At 45.0% G+C, this 22048-nt stretch overlaps 1 protein-coding gene across 3 annotated transcripts in view; it reads left to right on the top strand.

Moving 5' to 3' along the window:
• LOC137525730 (gamma-crystallin B-like) overlaps window positions 1-22048 on the top strand; it is a 309444-nt gene that overhangs the window by 286295 nt on the left and 1101 nt on the right. The gene's annotated exons all lie outside the window — the stretch shown is intronic.

The raw sequence follows: 22048 nt of genomic DNA, 5'->3' as shown, positions 1-22048 counted from the left end.
ACGGGATTGGTGAATGTTTGTCCCATTACATATTGTCGGCAGCTGCGCGACCAATCTTTATTGTCAGTCTGTTCACCGTACTTCCTGCGTATGCTAACGGGAGCAGATTAGACGGGATTGGCACGCTCTGTCGCCCTTTTCTTTCTTACCTCTGACGATCCAGCAACCGGTCTTATTGTCCGTCTGCGCCCGTACTTCCTGCGTACGCTAACGGGAGCAGATCTCGACGGGATCGCGGGGCTGGATTGTCACATTGGTGGCAGTGGTGGGATAGCACACCCCAAAACCAGGCATAGCCAGCTTTTGGGAAATCAGAGCGCAAAGATCTGACAAACTCAGTCTTTGCAACCAGAACAATAAGACAGTGGTCATTAAGTATCCTGTCTTGCAGAACCGAAGTTCTGGGGACAAAACGGTACACATTGATAGCGAATAGATTGGTCTACCTTTCCTAACTTTTTCTTTGCTATATCCTACTCTTTCTTGTACTCTTCTCTTCTGAATGTCTGATTCAGTTCAGTTTCACCAGAATTGGTCAGTTCCTAACTTGCATGCCCTCTGCGAATCGCACGGCATTGCTGCTTGCAGCCCAAGCAAGGCTGAGCTGGTGGCATAACTCCAGAGATGGAATCCTTGTCGCCACCTTGCTTAATGCCTCTATTCCCTGCAGTCCTGATAACCCCGGAGTGGTTGGCAAACCTGACCGGCGAGGATCTGCGCTTGTACCAGGAGTTCCAAGAATGTCAGCGCCAGCATGAGGCAGAGATGCTCCAGCATGAAGCACGGATGTTCCAGCGTGAAGCAGAGCACCAAGAGCGACTGCGCCAGTGGGATCTCCAGGACAAAGAGCTACGGCTCCAGCATGAATTGGAGTTGGCAAACCTGACCGGCGAGGAACTGCGCAGATACCAGGAGCACCGAGAGTGTCTGCGCCAGCGGGATCTCCAGATCGAAGAGCTACGGCTCCAGCGTGAATTGGAGTTGGCCCAGCTAACCCAATCAAATCAGCACTCTTCACTATGTGTTTCGGTGGAGAGATGCGAAGCTCTACCCGTGACCCCCACAGCAAAACTTCCTGCCATGGAAGAGGGCTTTCCTGTGCGCACCTCTGAGAGGGTGTACCATCAGGTTCCTGTACCTGACAGCCAGAGAACTCTGGTGCTGGACGGTCACAGAACACTGTCCCAAGACTTGGAAGGAGGTAAGCCTACTGCATTCGCTCCTCCTGGTCCGGTGAGCTTTGTGCCACTGAGACCTGCAGCTGCTGCTATTGCTGCATCCCAGTCTGACACACCTGCCATTCGCACGTGTAACCTTTGTGGCTTGACTGGCCACATACAGTTCTTCTGTCCCAAGAGGAAAAGAACGACCGTCCCTAGCCCGAAGATGGCTAGCAACCCTGATCCGTCACCTGCATCACCCTCTGCACAGCCTGTCAGCATGTCAGAGATGCTCTACGGTTCCGGAAATCTCCACAGTGCTCCAGTGGACGACCAGATCATCTTTTGCTCCAGTGCTCCAGAAGCAGATGTTTCCTTGGTCTGTTCCGACCTTGCCACAGAGGAAGATATTCTCCCACAAAAGCTCCTCACCCTGACTGAAGTCAGGCCCAACCACCTCAACCCTGTTATCCCAGGTCCCGAGAAGGCCGGATGGGGGGTGGGTTTTCCAGAGTGGGCTGTTGCTGAGTTTCCCTCTCCTCCTGTGCTTGGCACTGATCTAGGCATGCTTGTGTGCCCTTCGGAATTTTCTGCTGATATGCAGGAGTTCCCAGCAGGACTCCCTGACCACCAGGTACTGTACAAGCCTTTGGGAAAACAGGGAGATGTCAAACCCTTACCTGCTAATGCTACTGTACCTAACGCCGCTGGGCGGGAGGTGCCCCCAGATTTACATGTACCAGCAATTGACTGTCTTTTATCTCTTTCTGCACCTGTTATTACTAATGAAATTGCATGTGTCAGTGATAATTGTGATAGAAACGCTGTACATTCTTTGGCCATTACATGCTCTATGGCCAGCCGCATGAACTCAGAGCTGACAGCAGGGATCCCCTCTGACAATTCTGACTTTCAGGCGGGTGACACTCATGCTAAAAATGACATGTCATGTTATGCAAATGCTGTTGATAATGTTGTGCATGTTTGTGAGAGTACGCTGGATGACGCCTTCAGTGTCACCGGTAGTCTGGGCTCAGGACTATCTGGAGAAGTCTCGACTTCCCCTGATATCTCTGATCCCCAGGCCAATGTCAATATGGACATAATTTTGATTAACCCTAAAGGTGATGTTTACTGTGGTGGGCCTGTGCAGACAGACACATACAGTACTGTTGGTAACCTGAGCTCAGAGCCTGCAGGCATTCCTGTCAGCTCTGACCCCAGAGAGTTAGATTTTCAGCAGCTGACCTCAGATCACACTAGGCAGCTGGCTGAGACTTGTAGTCCCGCATCCGTGAGGATACTACAGAGCGACTCCAACCTGCGTGCGCTTAGTGGCCAGACCGCTAAGCCGCCAGCAGTGGAAGCTCCACTACAGGTGTACAGGGAGAATGGTAACTACTCCAGTGAACCCATTCCCCATGTAACTGACACCCCAGGTGAAAGCACGGTCCATGTGGATCTGTTAGAAGCCCAGTCAGATAGAACGCAGTTAGTTCTGGGAGAGCACAGCCAATTAGAACAGGAAGACACAGGTCCCCTGCCAGGCTTGATAGCTCCCACACGAGAATTGGCGGATGATGTGAAAGTCACCCCCCACCTCTCGTACTCCCCGAAGGCCTCGCTGAAGCGCACTGCGCCCCCACAGCGAAATCTTCGCAGCAACCCTGGGCAGGATACAGCAGTTCACAGAAGGGACCCGGGGACTCACAAGCCCTTATGGCAGATCCCCTACAGCGCCTCTCCGGTGGTGCAAGCAAAAGTGAAGATGAAGTATGAGGAGATGTTACAGATGTCTGTCCTCCGCAAATCCTCTAGCTCACCGACCACCATGTTCTGTGAGGCCTATAGGATGCCGGACGACATCCCAATAACTGTTGCGTATCCCATGACTCCCCTCGGTGATCTGTTGGATTGGCTGGCATCCACCAACTACCTAACGATCATAGATCGGAGCTACGGATACTGGCAGATTCCAACCGTGCCCAAGGCACGCCTGGAATCCACATTCACCCTGCCCTTGGACTTAAACGCCTCGATGCGGATGTCTTTTGGTAGGAGGAATACCCCAGCCACCTTCCAACAGGCCTGGAACGACCTGTTGAAGGGCAAACACGGTTGTACAGTCACGTACCCGGATGACATCCCTGTGTTCCCCCCGACTTGGGAGCAACACTGCGATCACTCGTCCCTGGTACTAGGACAGCTGTCAGCTGACAATCTGACCGTTGAACCAGACGCAGATCAGATTGTGATGACAGAGGTACAGGCCTCTCTGGAAACAGCGGGATACTACAGGATGTGTGCTACGCCCTGTAGCCTCCTGACTAACCCACTGACCAATGCCATGGGTAAAAGGCAACCCCCCAAGGTCAGGCGCAACCCAGCCTTTCCGAATGTGGTGTACCAGACCCAGCAGACAGTGGATTGCTTTACTCAGAGTCTTGTTGACTCCTCCCCAGCTAATCTCTTAAAAGGGGGAGGTGTGACGAATCAACGTTTATTCGTCCTAAAAAAGTAGTTAGAGCCTTATAAAAAATTCCCTGTCGCCACTATTAAAAGTGACAGCAGAGGGAAAGGCTTGGTTTATAAGAAGATCAGGGGAGCCAGGGGTTAATACAGTCCCTCTCCATGGTCAAATGCTAACAAACCCTGGCTCTTTGGTAGCTTCTAATTACAGCTTTTCTCACCTCAGTGTGAAAGTGTTTCTCCAGCATCCCTGGAAGGTTATAGCTCATCCATCAGAGATTAGATGGACAGAAACTAATAAACCGCCCCTTCCTCTAGACTGCTAGGAACCGATCACAGCAGGGGGTTCTCCCAGGATTACCTCAACTGAAGGATCAAGGAGATTCCATCTCCCAGCTGACCTTTCTGTGATCTCACAAATATGAAATCCATCTTTTGCCATAAAGATGGCTTTCCAAATAGGCAACGGCCTTAAGAACCCGCTCATTCTGAAATTCGGAACCAACCACATGATTGGATGTTTCTGAATTCAAGGTAAGCCCTGCCAAAGCAGAGATATGCATTTTGGGGTCACCGTTCACTCTAAACCCCCCAAGTTTGGTATCAACGTTCTTGATAAATTCTGACAAACCTAAAAATGTTATTAGATTTAACATAACTTGTACGGTTTGCAGATGAGCACACTTATCATGATTCAGGTAAATTCTTGCCTCTATAAGAGGGGCAGAGACCTCCTGCTGCAAAGAGGTGTGTGATCCACGGCCCCTAACCCCTCCTTGCTGGAGTGGGGGCTATAACCAGACAGAGCCCAGAAAGCTCTGCGTCCTTTACCTTCAATCTGATGCCTAGTAACATCCTGGCAGCCTGCAAGGACGCGGGCAAACCCTCCCTCTTGGAACTTCCTAACAAAGGCCTGTTGGCCGCATGGCAACCGCCATTTTGGGACTTTCGCCAAAGACTTGCGATTGCCGCATGGACTACCAATAACGGTATTTGAACTGTATATAATCAGACATTCTGTTCTCTTTTCCTCTCTTCTCTCTGTCAATCAATCTGTTCTAAAATAAGCTGTGTGTATGTAGTTTAGAAATAAACTAACGATTTTATCGTTCAGTCTTGTGCCTTTTCTGGTCATCTGATTGCTGCTATAACGAATCTGCCCTCTGAAGAGTCAGTCATACTACCGCATTGTTTTATGATTTGCTTATGATTGTTGATTTGCTAGCTAGGTTGTAAATAACCGTTTCTTCCTTCTAGGATTAGCTAGTACCAGATTTTCTGTGCGAAATCGATAACGTTAGTTTCTCGATTGTAAATACAATTCGAGATTGCATCATATAGGGACCCAGTAACCTTTCTTTAACGTCACATTGCTCACAGTCTTTAAGCCGTCGGAAGTGACTATTCCCCGAACGGTGACTTGAGCGTGTTGAACGTGATTGGGCTGGCTACCGTATTATGATAGCGGGAGTCTCTTTCCTCCCTGAACTTGAGAGAGTGGTGGCAGTTTACTTTATTTACCCGATTTCCAGCGCGAAATCGATATTTTTAGTTTACCGATTGTATATACAATCAGAATTGTACATGTATGGGCACCTCCAACCAATCTTAACCGTTTACTACGCACACAGTGAATTTGCCTCCAGCAGTCTCTAGTGCATGAGACCTGCATGGCAACAGTGGCCTAGTAATACGGGATTGGTGAATGTTTGTCCCATTACATATTGTCGGCAGCTGCGCGACCAATCTTTATTGTCAGTCTGTTCACCGTACTTCCTGCGTATGCTAACGGGAGCAGATTAGACGGGATTGGCACACTCTGTCGCCCTTTTCTTTCTTACCTCTGACGATCCAGCAACCGGTCTCGTTGTCCGTCTGCGCCCGTACTTCCTGCGTACGCTAACGGGAGCAGATCTCGACGGGATCGCGGGGCTGGATTGTCACAGGTGTGATCAAATTTATTAAGAATTGACTACTTTTATTTTTCAAATATTTTGACCCTCACACATCATCTAATACCCACTTAGTCATGCTATTTTATAATTATAATAAAATAATGCATTTTAGAAATAATGACATTATTTTTATTAAAGTTGTGAAATAACTTTAAATTGACATTTACATTTGTAAATATAATAAAAACTCAACATAATTATTAAACATGTATAAAAAAAAACATTTTCATAACAAACACATTATCAATGCCTATTTTTAAAGTTGAACCGATATAAATGTTTAATCATGGCGTATTTGTATTGATTTCATACAGTTTCCTCAAGCCAAATATTTTTTCCCCGTTTATTTTTTATTTAAATAATCTAACTAGAAAATAAACAAGCCTCGTCCACACCTCCTTTTGTTCCTTGGTAGATACGCAAGGGCTTATGCGTAAGCTTGGTCAGTAAAGTTTAATCAGGAGTACCCCTGGTGGTTATTCGTGATTCAAATTTGCTGTTATTGCTCCAGGTGAGCGGGTAGATGCGGCTGGGATAGTTCTACAGAACGCCTATCTACCCCCAGCGTAGCAAAAATCTTGCTTGCATCAATTGAATGCTATACAAGTCTAGCTGTGGAGCACTTCCTCCAAGTTTGAAGGAGTAAATGCTCCATGGCGAGACTTGCAATGCATCCAATAGATTATAGTGAGCTCAATCATACGCTTGGTGGAGATTGGAGTTCTAGGTAATGTATCCTACAGCGTGTATCCACTAAGCTTGATCTCCTACCAATAATTTGAATCGCTAATAACCACCAAGGAAACTCGTGATTAATTAGTGATCACCACGCATACTTACTGTACAGCAGTCTGGGCATGAGGTGGTTCCTAGTCAATGCTTTCAGAGGCAGAGGTGAACATTGAATTTACACACAGGCAAGCCGATAACATCTTCAAGACTCAGCCTGTGACAAACAGAACATGGCAGCCCTTATTGTATCACTGGAATAAATAATGTAAAATAATTAAAACTGTTTGAAACTAGATTTGCAGTGTAAACTATTGAAACTTCAGATTACATATATGGACAAGTCAATTGTTATTGGTTAGATGCGTACACATGCAATACTGTAATGCTGGGAATAAAATAATGCAAAACGTTTGATTGAGCCATTACATGGCTCGATTGATAATTTAAGACATTTCCGATTACCCGCAGGATCAATTTCGCCCTAGATACCGCATGGGGGACAATGGCAAAAGATAAGGAGTACAAGCGTAATAAAATAGATTCGCCAGCGGGGACGAGTGGTGAATCAATCCGGTTACATTATCGAGCGTTCCACACATACCGTGTATTCCCAGCATAAGGAACGATGGGTCCGTCAGACCCTCCTGCTGGGAGGACGTTCAGTCTACAGTAGAGTGTGTGAGCAGACGGCCTGCAGACTGATAACACTGTTTCCGACAGATCCATTACGTGGACCGTTCTGAATCAGTGTTATCAGTCTGTCTACAGACTGCACACACGCTTTACTGTACGCTCAGTTGAACGTTCTGACCTATCCGTCGTTCCTTATAGTAGTGTGTGTGTATACTACCCTTTAGTTTTCCATCTCACATCCGTTTTGACAGCATTACCAACGGCTGCTACTTTCGACCAACATTTATTATTTGTCCATGAATGAAATCCAAAAATGAAATCTTTTTTAATTAGTTGAACATGAATATACATTTTTCTCAAACCATCGATTCAGCGACTGTATCCTGATAAGGTTTGAAACCAACGTATTCGCCTTCTGGATCCGGGAATACTTCTCTAACTTTGCAAACAACACAGGACGGTATTGGCCTACGATTGCCGCAACCTAAATACCCATGGGCAAAACCTGTAAAGGCTCTGTATACAGCTCTTTGTAATGATCTGCAGGATTAAAATAAGAAAGATTGAGAAGTTAGTGATTAAAAGGAAAAAAAAATAAAAGTAATATACAATTAAAATGTATAACAAAAAAAAAATTCTCTCAAATACTGTCATAGTAATAGATCTAGAAAAGAAGTCGCAACTTTAGATATCATGTTTTGCTTATGATAGACTATTAATCCGAGAGATGTAATTATGGTGCAATGCAAATTAATTTGCAATTACATTATACTTTGGTTTGTGTTTTATAAATACCTTGCACTTCCTTGAGCACGATCTGCACGGATTTTCGACAAGAAGTACCTTCACTCTATTCAGGCTATGGAAAATTGGTCACTAACTTTGGACAGTCTTGGCCTGTCTGAGGATGATCAGTGCACTCACTCCATGCATACAAATGTATTGTGCATTTCTATTATCCAATAGAGAACAGTGGAGGGAGTGCACTGTGCATGCTCAGACAGATCACAACTAGCCAAATTTAATGAACAATGATCCATGGCTGATGAAGATTGTTGATGAACGCTTGTTGACAAACCATGCAGATCGTGCTGGTAGAAGGGTCAGATATTTACAGAACATGAACAAAAGAATTATATAACACTGCAAAATCCTTTACACAGCATCTCTTGGACTAGTAGTCCATCATAAGAAAAACATGATATCAAATAGCAGTATTTTCTGTTCTTGCTCCATCTGGTGTCTCAATTACCAGCCATACTCCCTCTGCTTTTCGTGCCTGGACTTCCTGATTGGTGATGCTCATCCTCATCATGTTGGCCGCTATGCCTCATCACGTAGGATGGCCAGACAGTACTGTGTATGTGTGGTTTTAAAAGTATACACAGTGCATGCGCAGTGCTTTGACGCCAGACATGAGAATCACACATAGTGGCCGGTGTGATTACATGGATCATTGCCAATCTGGAAGTCCCAGGAAGAACAATCAGCGGGAGTGTCGCCAATAACTATGATGCCAGAGGGAAGCAGAATGCAGCCTGGTTGGATGCCTGGTGTTTTAAATTTTTATTTTCTACAACCAGCTTGTATAATAGATTTATTAATATATATTTTAAAAAAAATTTAATAATCAAACATACCGATTTTCAAGTTTGTTTCCTCTTGTTAGGCCGTTGCTACCACTGGATATAAAGAGGAAAATTCTTGCCCAATTTGGGTTCTGACATAGATTTGGGAAGTCAGCATGTTGTGTTATACAAGTTATATTGTCCATCAATTCCAAAATGTTAGGAATTTCTTGACAGCAAATGGATTCCATTCCTGTTGGCATTGCAAAGCAGTTTTGGCATGAACACCAACTTGTATGTCCAATTTTATGACGATCATAGTCGTCGTAGTGGTTGGGGTTATTCACATCCCTCACCGGATTTTGTGGAAAACTGTAAGATGGTTGATTTTGTCCACTGATAGCCCCCATCTGCTCTTGCAGTATTCTTAGCTGTTTAGTAAAAAAAAAATACAACTTGTTTTAGGTCTTAACATTGTATTATTAAATACAAAATAATGAGAAGAAAATAGATTATTTGTATAGTTTATTATTATGTACTGTTTTAATATAAAAGGGCAGAAATACTACCTATAATGGAGCACCTACATTACATGGACAGGAACACTTCTACTACCCTCTTGCAGCTATACAACAGAACAATAATGGATCAAAAAAACATATTAGACTAGGGCAGCTCTACTAACTATACTAGAGGAAGCTGTACTAACTATACTGGGGCAGCTCTACTACCTATTAAGGCCATCTATACTACCAACAATGGTCAATATCTACTACCCGCAATGGAGCAGGTCTATTACTTATACTGGAGCAGCTCTACTACCTACACAGGACATCTATAATACATACACTAAGAAAGATATACTACATACAAATGGCAGATGTAATACCTACACTGGTCATGATCTACTTCCTACAATGGAGCAGCTCTACTACTTATACTGGAGACGCTCTACTACCTACACAGGTCAGCTCTAATATCTATACTGAAGCACACATACTATCTACACTGTAGCAACTTCACTACCTGTAGTGGGCCAGCTATACTACCTTTATTGTGGCAGCTATACTACCTATACTGAGGAAGATATGCTACCTATACAGGGGTTACTAGCTGTACTAAAGCAGATCCAATACAGTTTTGAGTGTTTATTGTGTTGATTCTCAGCATTAAAAAAAACAGGATTCACATATATATATAGAATAATAGATGATTCTTTGATTCAGGAAACTAGTAAACTGTAAATATATGTTGCTGAATTGTCTTTATACTGGGGCTAATGTAACAGTATTATGTGAACAAAAAGTTGATACTTACCCATTCTTCTCTAGGCAGAATTGGCTGGTCTCCTACATCTGCACTGCTGGTTGATGGTCGAGACATATTGATTCTAAAAAAAATTGTTATAATAAATGTACAATAAATTCAAACATATAGTACATCATTGAAAAAATTACACATGACCACATTTTGAAACAATATTAATCAAAAGTCTGTATTGCAGAAATTGTTATAACAATGTTAGATAGGTGACCACCCCCCCCCCCCCAATAAGTGGAGGGGGGAGCCGCAGCCACAGGGATGGCAGCCCGCCCTCAACCTCACTTCCACTCCCCGGGCTGCCCTCCGTGCTCCCCCACTTCATACTGCAGAGTTAGCACAGGGAAGCGCTCACAGTGAATAGTAACTCACCTCCCAGCTTCCAATCGCAGACCAGTCACTCTCCACCATTCTCCTCCTGCTCTGCATACACGCTAATACGCATGCTGCTTCTTGTTTACCAGGAAACAACGAGTGACTGGTCGGCGATTGGAACCTGGGAGGTGAGTTACTATTTACTGTGAACGCTTCCTTGCACTAACTCTGCATTGTGGGGGAGCACGGAGGGCAGCCAGGGGATTGGAAGGGAGGTAGAGGTCAAGCTGCCATCCCCGTGGCTGCGCCCCCCCCCCCCCCCCACCATTACAGCACACCTCCTCCAAAAACTGAGCAGGGCGGCATAATGAAAAAAAATATTTAGTATTAACCTTCCTGGCGTTAAATTTCAAATTAAATTTTCAGTTAAATTCACTATAATTTTTTTAACTTTTGTAATTTTTTGATTACATTTTTTTTTTCATATTGAAGTCAATACATACTGTATTTAATTTGTAACAAAAAAAAATTACCGCCATATGTTGATGATGCCGCGTGGCCCTCAATCACCGGACGAATATGTAATCGCTGAGGGAGAAGCAAATCCGCCGAGGGACATGGAAGACACTGGGGAAGCTATCAGAGGTGCGCAACGAGGGATCAGAACGCCAATGGTGAGCATAGGTTAGCCGGGCATAGTTACCCCAGTATAGGTTAGCCAATGTATAGGTGCAACAGTATAGGTAGCCAGGAATAAATGTCATGGCTGTGGAGTCTGAGCAATTTTGGGTATCTGGAGTCGGAGTTGCAGTCGAAATCGGTGGTTTCATAAAGTGAGGAGTTTAGGAGTCTGATGATTTTTGTACCGACTCCATTGCCGTGATAGGTGCCACAATATAGGTAGCCGATATAAATGTCCCTAGCATATTTGGCCAGCTATAGGTGTAACAGTATAGGTTAGGCAAGTATAAGTGTCCCCAGTTTAGTTAGCAGCTATAAATGGTACAGTACCAGTTAGCCAGTATTCAGTACAAAACATTCAGTCAACTGTATCAGCTCTCTTCCCCCCTCCTGTTGTATTCTTGACCTCCCCCCCCATCCTTAATCCATACTACCACCCTCCATCCTGATGCCCTAGTATAACATTCTGCATCCCCCCACTCATCATCCATCCCACCGCCAACCCTACTGATTCCCCGGTATAAAATTCTGCATCCCCCCCACTCTTCATCCATCCATCCCACCCCCCTCCCTCCTAATTCCCCATTATAACACTCTGCATCCCCCCACTCTTCATCCATCCCACCCCCTCCCTCCTGATTCCATAGTACAACACTCTGCATCCCACCCACTCTTCATCCATCCCACCCCCCTCCCTCCTGATTCACCAGTATAAAATTCAGCATCCCCCCACTATTCACCATCCATCCCACCCCCCTTCCTCCTGATTCCATAGTACAACACTCTGCATCCCCCCCACTCTTCATCCATCCCACACCCCTCCCTCCTGATTCCATAGTACAACACCCTGCATCCCACCCACTCTTCATCCATCCCACCCCCCTCCCTCCTTATTCACCAGTATAAAACTCAGCATCCCCCCACTATTCACCATCCATCCCACCCCCCTTCCTCCTGATTCCCCAGTATAACACTCTTCATCCATCCCACCCCCTCCCTCCTGATTCCCCGGTATAAAATTCTGCATCCCCCCCCCACTCTTAATCCATCCATCCATTCCACCCCCCTCCCTCCTGATTCCCCAGTACAACACTCTGCATCCCACCCACTCTTCATCCATCCCACCCTCCTCCCTCCTGATTCACCGGTATAACATTCTGCATCCCCCCCCCACTCTTCATCCATCCATCCATTCCACCCCCCTCCCTCCTGATTCCCCAGTACAACACTCTGCATCCCACCCACTCTTCATCCATCCCACCCTCCTCCCTCCTGATTCACCGGTATAACATTCTGCATCCCCCCCCACTCTTCATCCATCCCACCCCCTCCCTCCTGATTCCCCGGTATAACATTCTGCATCCCCCACTTTTCATCCATCCATCCCACCCCCCTCCCTCCTGATTCCCCAGTATAAAATCATGCAGCATCCCCCAATCTTAATCCATCCCACCCCCCTCCCTCCTGATTCCTCAGTATAAAATTCTGCATCCCCCACTCTTCATCCATCCCACCCCCCTCCCTCCCGATTCCCAAGTGTAACATTCTGCATCCCCCCCCCACACACACACACTCTCCACACATCCATCCATCCCTCCATCCCACCCCCTCCCTCCCGATTCACAAGTGTCACATTCTGCATCCCCCACACACACACACATACTTTTCATCCATCCATCCCACCCCCTCCCTCCTGATTCCCCAGTGTAACATTCTGCATCACCCCCCCAATCTTCATCCATCCCCCCCCCCCAGTGTAACATTCTGCATCCCTCACTCTTCATCCATCCATCCATCCCACCCCCCTCCCTCCCGATTCCCGAATGTGTAACATTCTGCATTCCCCCACACACACACTTCATCCATCCATCCATCCCACCCCCTCCCTCCTGATTCCCAGCGTTAGGCTGTAAATCCCCCCTCCCTCCACTGTGCATTCCTTCCCCCTCCTAATACCCAGCATTAGGTTGTGAATCCCCCCTCCCTCCACTGATCTCCCCCCCCCCCCCCCATTGCGGGCAGTGTTCCTGGCAGAGCTTGGATTAGGACAGGGGGCGTTTGACTCACCGAGGTTCAGAGATCAGGAGTGTTGTTCTCCCCATGCAGCTCTGGACTATTGTATACAGTACAGGGGGGGGGGGGGGGGGAATGCACAGTGGAGGGAGGGGGGATTTACAACATAACACTGGGGATCAGGAGGAGGAAGGAAGGAATGCATAGTGGAGGGAGGGGGGATTTACAGACTAACGCTGGAGGATCACGAGGAGGAAAGAATGCACAGTGGAGGGAGGGGGGATGTACAGTCTAACGCAACACTGGGGATCAGGAGGAGGAAGGGATGCACAGTGGAGGGAGGGTGTATCAGCAGCTACAAATCTCCCTGGCTGCGTTCACGAGCCTGGCTCGTCCATACCACTTTCAGCAACTTTTAGCTGGACGAGCCAGGGAGGTTATTACAAACAGTACAGCTAGGGAGGTTATTACAAACAGTACAAGTGTACTCACAATGGCAGCTGCCGGCTCTTGATTGAGAGTGCACGAGAGGACAACTTACGCATGTGCAGTGCTGGAACCCTCTCGTGCACGCTACCACAAAAAAAAAAAAAAAAGCATAGCAATGAGGAGCAGTAACCCGGAAGTGATCAGGCACTGTGGCCATCTTGCCTGAATCCAGGAAATGAATAAAAAATACATTGATTGCAGCATGTTAGAACCTGTTCTATATCACCTTGCTTCGACACCACCGTCTCACAGACTGTGAGATCACTTGACTCTCAACACAGCAAGTAGGAGATAGACTTCCTCAGGCTTCTTCAACGTTTATGTAGTTTATTCAGGAAACAGAAATACAGATAGATACATTCATCATATCCTAGCCATGCCAATCTTCATGTTGCGTTACAAGCTCTTGATTAGACTTCCTGCTGAAGTCAATCAGGCACTTCTTGCTAACCTACGTTCCACTAACCTACCTATGTACAGCATACATTATATCAGATTACAGAAAGGAAGAACATACTTAGAGGTCCCAGTCAGCCTTGCGAGCTAGTGCGAAAGTAAGGAGCAGAGTGAGCTCTGATCGCCCCCCCTCGGTTTTAATACCGACTAGGAAAGAGTTAAATGTGACATCATATTTGCCCTCCCCTAGACCAGACTATTGGTTGGGCCACCTCGTGGTGTCATAATACCCACCCACTCGATTAATAATCAATGAGGCATTTGACCTACATGCAGGAATGTGGATGTTTACAAAACATGGCTGATGTTTATTGTTCTAGTGGTGGTACATGCCCAGGTCAGGGAGACCTGCGGCCTTGTTCAGAGAACAGCTTCTTGGTATGTTCTAGTTCTGCTGACAGAACTGCAGATTTTCTCTCTAAGGGAAAATCCCCTTAAAGGGCAGGTCTGCTCATCAAGCCTTTTTGCCTAACTCAGTCCAAATAACTGAGGCCTACTTAATTTATAACAATCCCCCCTAAAAAGGCTTGACCCGCAGATCCCAGCTTCTGAACCCACCCGTACCTGGTTTCTTTTCTTTATGTTTCACTTTTCGATGTTCGTGCTCACACACCTTCTCTGCTCTCGGTGGTTACCCCTTGAAGAGAGAGAGCACGACCTCTTGGTCTTCCTGTAACCAGGCTCTCTGGGGAGGCCCTACTTCTAAGTCCCTCTATACCATATGCTCAGCATTTACGTCACTTGCGTATCACTCACAAACTTGCATGACCACAGAAAAGTGAAACTCGTTTGTTTGTTACTCAATGGAGCAGTGCCAGGTGCCTTCTAAAAGAACGCCTTTATACAATCAACTCCATCACCGGTACTACTAAACCTATACCCGTAACCCTGTATATCCCTTAATTTAAAAATATTGGTTCAGGAGATTGTTTATGAGGCACCAATCTCTTGACCAGGTTAATTTGTTTTACGTAATTGTAACACGTAACCTCCCCTGGATAATGATGCCTAAAGTTGTCATCCCCATCCAGACGACCAGTGGGTATAGGAAGAACTTTGGAACTGCAGAGGCCCAGTCCGAGTGTCCCTGGAACATCACCGGAAACCTTTTCCACCAAGTCAGACTGGAACTCACCTGCTTATTTGTGTGTTCTACCTCGTTAAGATCACCTGGATCATGGTGAAATCTTACCTCTAACTTAGTGTACTGTTTGTTTAACCTTTGTAACAAAATGTGGTCGTCTTGGGTCAAAACCTGTTCCCCTTTGTCCCATGTCGTGTTATCTTTCAGGATGGGAACTTCCCGTGAAACTTTGACCTTAAGAATTCTCTTAACAATTTGAGAAATAACGTCATCCAACCTGGATGACTGGATCCATATGAGATCTCCGCTCACCCAATATGTTCCCCTTGGAAACTCCCCCTTATCGGAACAATTATGAGAATATACCTTGAATGTATCATTAGACCTTATGTTAAAAAAACAAACCTTTCCTTCAGCCACCGGAACTATCGGTTGGGCTTCAGGGTGGATCTTTTGAATGGTAGCCTCGCATTCTGCGTTATTGAGCCCGCAGGCTTCTTCACTAAATTTGACTTGCCCCGGCCAACGCAGGTACTTCTGCAAGAATTGCCCGCATGAGGACAACTCTACTTGTTTCGCCTCCCCGTCTTGCACCAAAAAAGGTTGACCTCTCAGGTCCTGGTGTAAGACACGGGTTGAGGTGGGAACTAAGGAAGTGGCGGTGCCTAAAGAAATGTTGCACCGTTTCCATTTGTTCACCTAAACATCTCGAAGCTGCCATGCAAAAGATTCTTCTCCAGAAAAATCGATATACCTCCCCTTGTCCAATCTCAGTTGCACAGGATCTTTAAGCATCTCCCTGACAAAATATGCCCCCAACTGTCCTGATTGGACCTCTTCCCCCCTTATGTCCTGAGGCACAATATGTACCTGAGGTCGGGAAGACTGTACTCTCTGCAATCTTTCAATTAAGAGTACCTCTTCACTTACCCAACTAGCATGAGGATAAGTGGCTGCATATGGACTGTGTAATATCGTCCCCTCTGGTGACCCGTGTGGTGTGAATGGGGTTCCCTGTGTTGATTTTCCCTCCCCCGGGACCGCTCTCCCCACCCTCTTTGTCACCTGGAAATGTGGCTTGATCTCGATTGTTACTTCTTGTTTCGAGAACCACCAACCCTCGGCTATCCAGCCTTTACGTGTGTATAGTTGTTTCAGAGGCACTCTCTGTTGGTAGCTCCAGAGTGTGATGTTGTCCCCTGCGTCTCTCTGGTAGGAGAATTGACGCCTCCTGCTCGTTCCTCTCCAATCTGGAACCATCTCACTCTGCATAACCAAGTCAAGGTACCCCTGAATCACACACTCCACCTTTTGCATGTGCCCATTGTACTGCAATGTACCTTTTAACAACTCTTTGGATCGGTGCATCGATTCTGGGAGTGTGGCATTCAATAGCAGATTTACACTGCCATTCAATTCCCACTGCCCGCACACCTGACCCTTCAGACCTTTCACCCACATTGTGCCCTGAAATTTGTTTTCTCCTGGCACAAGTGCTCCTTTCCTCCATCCCTGCATGGTCCATCTGTGCCAAGCGAAAGGAGGTGTGAAAGGATTAGTACCTTTGTCACCCAACATTAACATGCTTGGGCCTTGCATTCTCATTAACCCCTTATTATACATGAGAATGTCCTCTCTTCGTTCTCCTAGGACGAAACGGCAACCTAGGATCACCATCAGCACGGTACTCTTCATTATAAAAGCACCACCTTGGGAAAGAAAAACATTAGCAATTTGCACTATGCTTTGCTCAGTCAGTTTTTTTAGACGTTTTCCGATCTCAGGAATCTCGTGTTTTAGTCTCTTTCCAATTTCAGGAACCTCGTGTTTTAGTCTCTTTCCAATTTCAGGAATCTCGTGTTTTAGTCTCTTTCCAATTTCAGGAATCTCGTGTTTCTCCAAACTTAGATTGGCATCTGGAACCTTTCGCTTATCCGACTGACATCTCCATCTTTGCTGCCAGCACTGCAGCTGTCTCGATTCCATATTGCCCAACTCCTGAAATCAAAATACAAACAAATCAATTCTTATTAATGATTTGGGATTCGCCCTGCGGCTTGTACTCTGTACACTTTAAATTGATCAATATATATCGTAATTGATCTCGTTGCTTTATGGTTCTCATGAACTTTGTTTACTCTTTTTGGTAGATTGGAGTTAAACTTCACCCCCCTACCTCAGTACTATCCTCAGTACTTACCTGTTTAAAATATGCTCCCGCGGACTTCACCTCTTGAAGCTCTCACCTCATTGCAGCTCCTTCCACATCCCCCCCTATCTGTCCATGTGCGGCCGTCGCATGCACAGATTACGGATGCCACACCTGTTGCTGCTTTGCAGGTGAGCCTGCAATGCTCTTACTCATTTTCGCATTAACCTATCTAGAACTTCATCGCGATACCAGCTCTGCTAGAAGTTCTGTGTGTTGTACCCTCTGATCAATGTTTGCCGTGCCACTACCAAAACTAAAAAAAAAATGGCTGCCTCCCTGTAGGAAGGAGCATTTAACACTTAAACTACACAGGGTGCAGGGCTAAGCATACCAGCGTCACATGCCTGTATGCAGCTCCCCGAATGCCCACGTGGTAGGTAGTCATATGGCAAACACCGTACTGATACACTGTCACTCTGTACATGGCAATTCTTTCATTTGTATAATTGCCCCATGAACTGCTGTCAGTTCTTGTTCTTTGTGCTACAATGGATAGGAGCTGGAAAAAACATTTGACCAATCAGTGGACGAAAAAACGCACAAAAAAACAGCCCCAGCCCAGCATAGACCTCTTAGTCAAGCTCTGGCCCTGTCCACGACAAAAAACGGAAAAAAACGTTACCGCTCTGCAGCAGCGGCGACGGAAACCCGGATTGGTCAACTCCCTTTTTCCCAACTCCGGCACCCCCTTGCTGCACTGTTGGGAACTCATGCTGCAACACCCATTAAGGTGCCTCACTTACAGGAATAATCCCATAAGCAACTCAGAACACAGCAATGGGGAGCAGCTTAAACCATACAGATAGATAGAGATTATAATTTAGAAGCTACTGGTATGTTTATTTTATTTTTTTTATTCTATATTGCAGTTCCGCTTTAACTTAAAGGACCTCTGTCGCGAAAATCTTAAAATTTTAAATACATGTAAGCATACACAAATAAGAAATATGTTTCTCCCAGAATAAAATGAGTCATGCGTTACTTTTCTCCTATGTTGCTGTCACTTACAGTAAGTAGTAGAAATTTGACATTACCACCAGAGTTTGGACTAGCCCATCTTCTCATGGGGTTTCTCAGCGTTCTCTATTTTTAAAAGCACTTAGTGAATGGCAGTCGTTCCGTCCAACTGCCAAAAAAGTGTGCAGCGAGTAGAGAGGCTGTCCAACATCTTTGTATAAATCTTTTTCAGGGAATGTCTTTATAAAGAATAAATGCTATGCTGATAATCCCCTATGAAGAGATGGACTAGCACAAAACCTGTTGGTAATGTCAGATTTCTACTACTTACTGTAAATGACAGCAACATAGGAGAAAAGTAATGTATGACTCATTTTACTCTGGAAAAAATGTAGTTCTTATTTATATGTGTTTTAAATTTTAAGATTTTCCTCTTTAACCTCCCTGGTGCGCAGGAGGATTTCTCAGGCCCTGCTGGGCCGATTTACATACTTTTTTTTTTTGCAACACGCAGCGAGCACTGCACAGGGGGATGCCGCTGCGCAGCAGCTATCATGTAGCGAGCCCTGGGCTTGCTACATGATTAAAAAAAATTAAAAAACTGCTCTGCTGCCCCCTGGCGGTTTTTAATAGACCGCCAGGGGGGTTAAAGAGAGAAGAGTTAACTTTAGGTTTGTCTGAGGTAAATTGTTTAGTGAATACTACATGCCATATCACCATGGTGATAACACTAGAATCAGCTCAGAAACATTATTAAAGACAGGAGATGAGCTTAGTGAATTGAGGCCAATGTCTTCGCCTTCTTCTGTTTAGCATGTAACGTTGGCAGGAGTACTACTGCTTCTTGATCATGATGAAGACTTCTTCTTCTGTTTGGCATGTAATGTTGGCATAAGCGCACCCACTTCTCGATCTCAATAAATTATTATTCTTCTCTTTGGCATGTAACTTTGGCAAGAGAATACCTGCTTCTTGATCACGACAAAGTCTTCTTCTTCTTTCTTTTGGCATGTCATGTCGGCAGGAGCACACCTGCTTCTTGCTCACGACCGTCTTCTTTTTCTTCTTCTCTTTGGCATGTAATGTTGACATGAGTGCACCCTCTTCTTCTTCTTCCTCCTCCAGGAGCCCCCCAAAACAAGTTGCTCAGGGCACCTGCTTCTTGATCACAATGAACTCTTCTTCTTCTCTTTGGCATGTAATGTTGACAGGAGCACACCCATTACTTCATTATGACAAACTCTTCTTCTTCCTGTCTTTGGTATGCAACATTGGCAGGAGCTCACCCACTACTTAATCTCAATTAACTCCTCTTCTTCATCTTCTTTTTGGCATGTCATGTTGGCAGGAGCACACCTGCTTCTTGATCATGACAGTCTTTCTTTTCTTCTTCTGTTTGGCATGTAATGTTGGCATAAGCGCACCCACTTCTCGATCTCAATAAATTATTATTCTGCTCTTTGGCATGTAACTTTGGCAAGAGAATACCTGCTTCTTGATCACGACAAAGTCTTCTTCTTCTTTCTTTTGGCATGTCATGTCGGCAGGAGCACACCTGCTTCTTGATCACGACCGTCTTTTTTTTCTTCTTCTCTTTGGCATGTAATGTTGACATGAGTGCACCCTCTTCTTCTTCTTCTTCTTCCTCCAGGAGCCCCCCAAAACAAGTTTCTCAGGGCACCTGCTTCTTGATCACAATTAACTCTTCTTCTTCTCTTTGGCATGTAATGTTGACAGGAGCACACCCATTACTTCATTATGATAAACTCTTCTTCTTCCTCTCTTTGGTATGCAACATTGGCAGGAGCTCACCCACTACTTAATCTCAATGAACTCCTCTTCTTCATCTTCTTTTTGGCATGTCATGTTGGCAGGAGCACACCTGCTTCTTGATCATGACAGTCTTTCTTTTCTTCTTCTCTTTGGCATGTAATGTTGACATGAGTGCACTCTTCTTCTTCTTCTATTGGCAGGAGCCCTCCAAAACAAGTTTCTCAGGGCACCTGCTTCTTGATCACAATGAACTCTTCTTCTTCTCTTTGGCATGTAATGTTGACAGGAGCACACCCATTACTTCATTATGACAAACTCTTCTTCTTCCTCTCTTTGGTATGCAACATCGGCAGGAGCTCACCCACTACTTAATCTCAATGAACTCCTCTTCTTCATCTTCTTTTTGGCATGTCATGTTGGCAGGAGCACACCTGCTTCTTGATCATGACAGTCTTTCTTTTCTTCTTCTCTTTGGCATGTAATGTTGACATGAGTGCACCCTCTTCTTCTTCTTCTTCTTCGTCTTCTTCTTCTTTTGGCAGGAGCCCTCCAAAACAAGTTGCTCAGGGCACCTGCTTCTTGATCACAATGAACTCTTCTTTTTCTCTTTAGCATGTAACATTGACAGGAGTACAACCGTTACTTCATCATGACAAACTCTTCTTCTTTCTCTCTTCGCTATGCAACATTGGCAGGAGCGCACCCGCTTCTTGATCATGTTTGTCACCGAGGGATATGGAGAGACTGTTCGAAGTTTGAGAATTTGTGTGTGAATGATTCCAGACCCGAACATGTTTTATCAAAAATTTACCAAATTCTTGGGGATACTACACCAAACCCCTTTGATAATATTATTTCCATATGGGAAGCAGACCTCGGAAAATCCTTTTCGAAAGTCAAATGGAAAAAATCACTGACTCTGACCCATAAATCATCCATTTCGAGTTCAGTCCAAGAGAGGAACTATAGATTATTAACCCGCTGGTATCGCACCCCGGGCCAGATATGCAGATGGCAGGAGGGACTTACAGATACATGTTGGAGATGTGGCCAACGTGGGGGAGACTATATGCATATGTGGTGGAAATGTGATAGAATACAAGGGTTGTGGGAAACAGCATTTAGGTGGTTTGACGAGATGAATCAGTGTTGGATTGAACATTGCCCAGAAATAGCTTTACTATCTATGTTCCCTGGTAAATTTAGTCACGTAAAAAAGTCAACTCATATTATGGGGTCAGTTAGATATGTGATCACTAAACATTGGAAAGAAGATAGATATCTTGGAGAGGTGGAGCTAGCAGATGCAATGAATAACATAATGAGAACGGAAGAGCTGGTATCCTCGACACAAAAGAAGGAAGACACATTTTCTAGACAGTGGTCACCCTGGCTTGATTACAGAGAGACTCTTTACAGGTGCATGGAGATGCATACATAGGCAGGTATCCAGCAATATGTGCGGCTGGGAATCTGGAGCGTAATATATAGCATCGTATAACTAAACTTTTTGATGGTTTAATCACCTGCAGATATACAGGGGCACAGGAGTGCGTGTGCACATGGGCGTGGCACGTGCTCACGCGGGTATGTGTATGTAGGTACGCATATGTGCATGTATAGATTTACGGATATGTACATGTACATATTTGAGGGGAAGATGTCCTTTTTTTTTTCCTCTTTTTTTTCTTTTCTTTCTTTTCTTTTTTTTTTTCTTCTTTTTTCTCCTTGACCTACAGCTCTGTGTGTCTCTCTTGACTTGGAGCTGAGGTCATAGGAGACGTATATAGAGAAAACAAGAATCCAATCAATTAACAAGTCTATTCTTGCATTAGTATGAAGACTAGGTTATTATGTTCAGAAGAGAGTAGCTTGAGGAATTACAGCATTTGTAGTCTTCATTGATACGGGATATATGCATTGTAACAATTCGATTTGATATTTAATTCCATGTACATGTGTATTTGTATCATTTGGATTTAATACTAATAAATTATGATTTTAAAAAAATGTTTGTCACAGGACACAGGCACTGAAGATTCTTTAATCTCATGGCTTTTTGGCCAAACTCCAGTAATATGCCACAGTTGTACTCTGCATATGAAAACTGGTGAAAAAAAAATGGAAACAAATTGCACAATGTACATGTTTAGCCATTTGTACCTCCACCCCAAGTTGAGTAAATGGGGGCATTTTGCCTAAGATGGAATTGATTCTAATGACTTTGTGGT

This window comes from Hyperolius riggenbachi, chromosome 7 (genome assembly GCF_040937935.1).
Source record: "Hyperolius riggenbachi isolate aHypRig1 chromosome 7, aHypRig1.pri, whole genome shotgun sequence".
In the NCBI taxonomy this organism is placed as follows: domain Eukaryota; kingdom Metazoa; phylum Chordata; class Amphibia; order Anura; family Hyperoliidae; genus Hyperolius; species Hyperolius riggenbachi.
The sequence above is the reverse complement of the archived record's forward strand: the minus strand, read 5'-3'. Positions and strand labels throughout refer to the sequence as shown.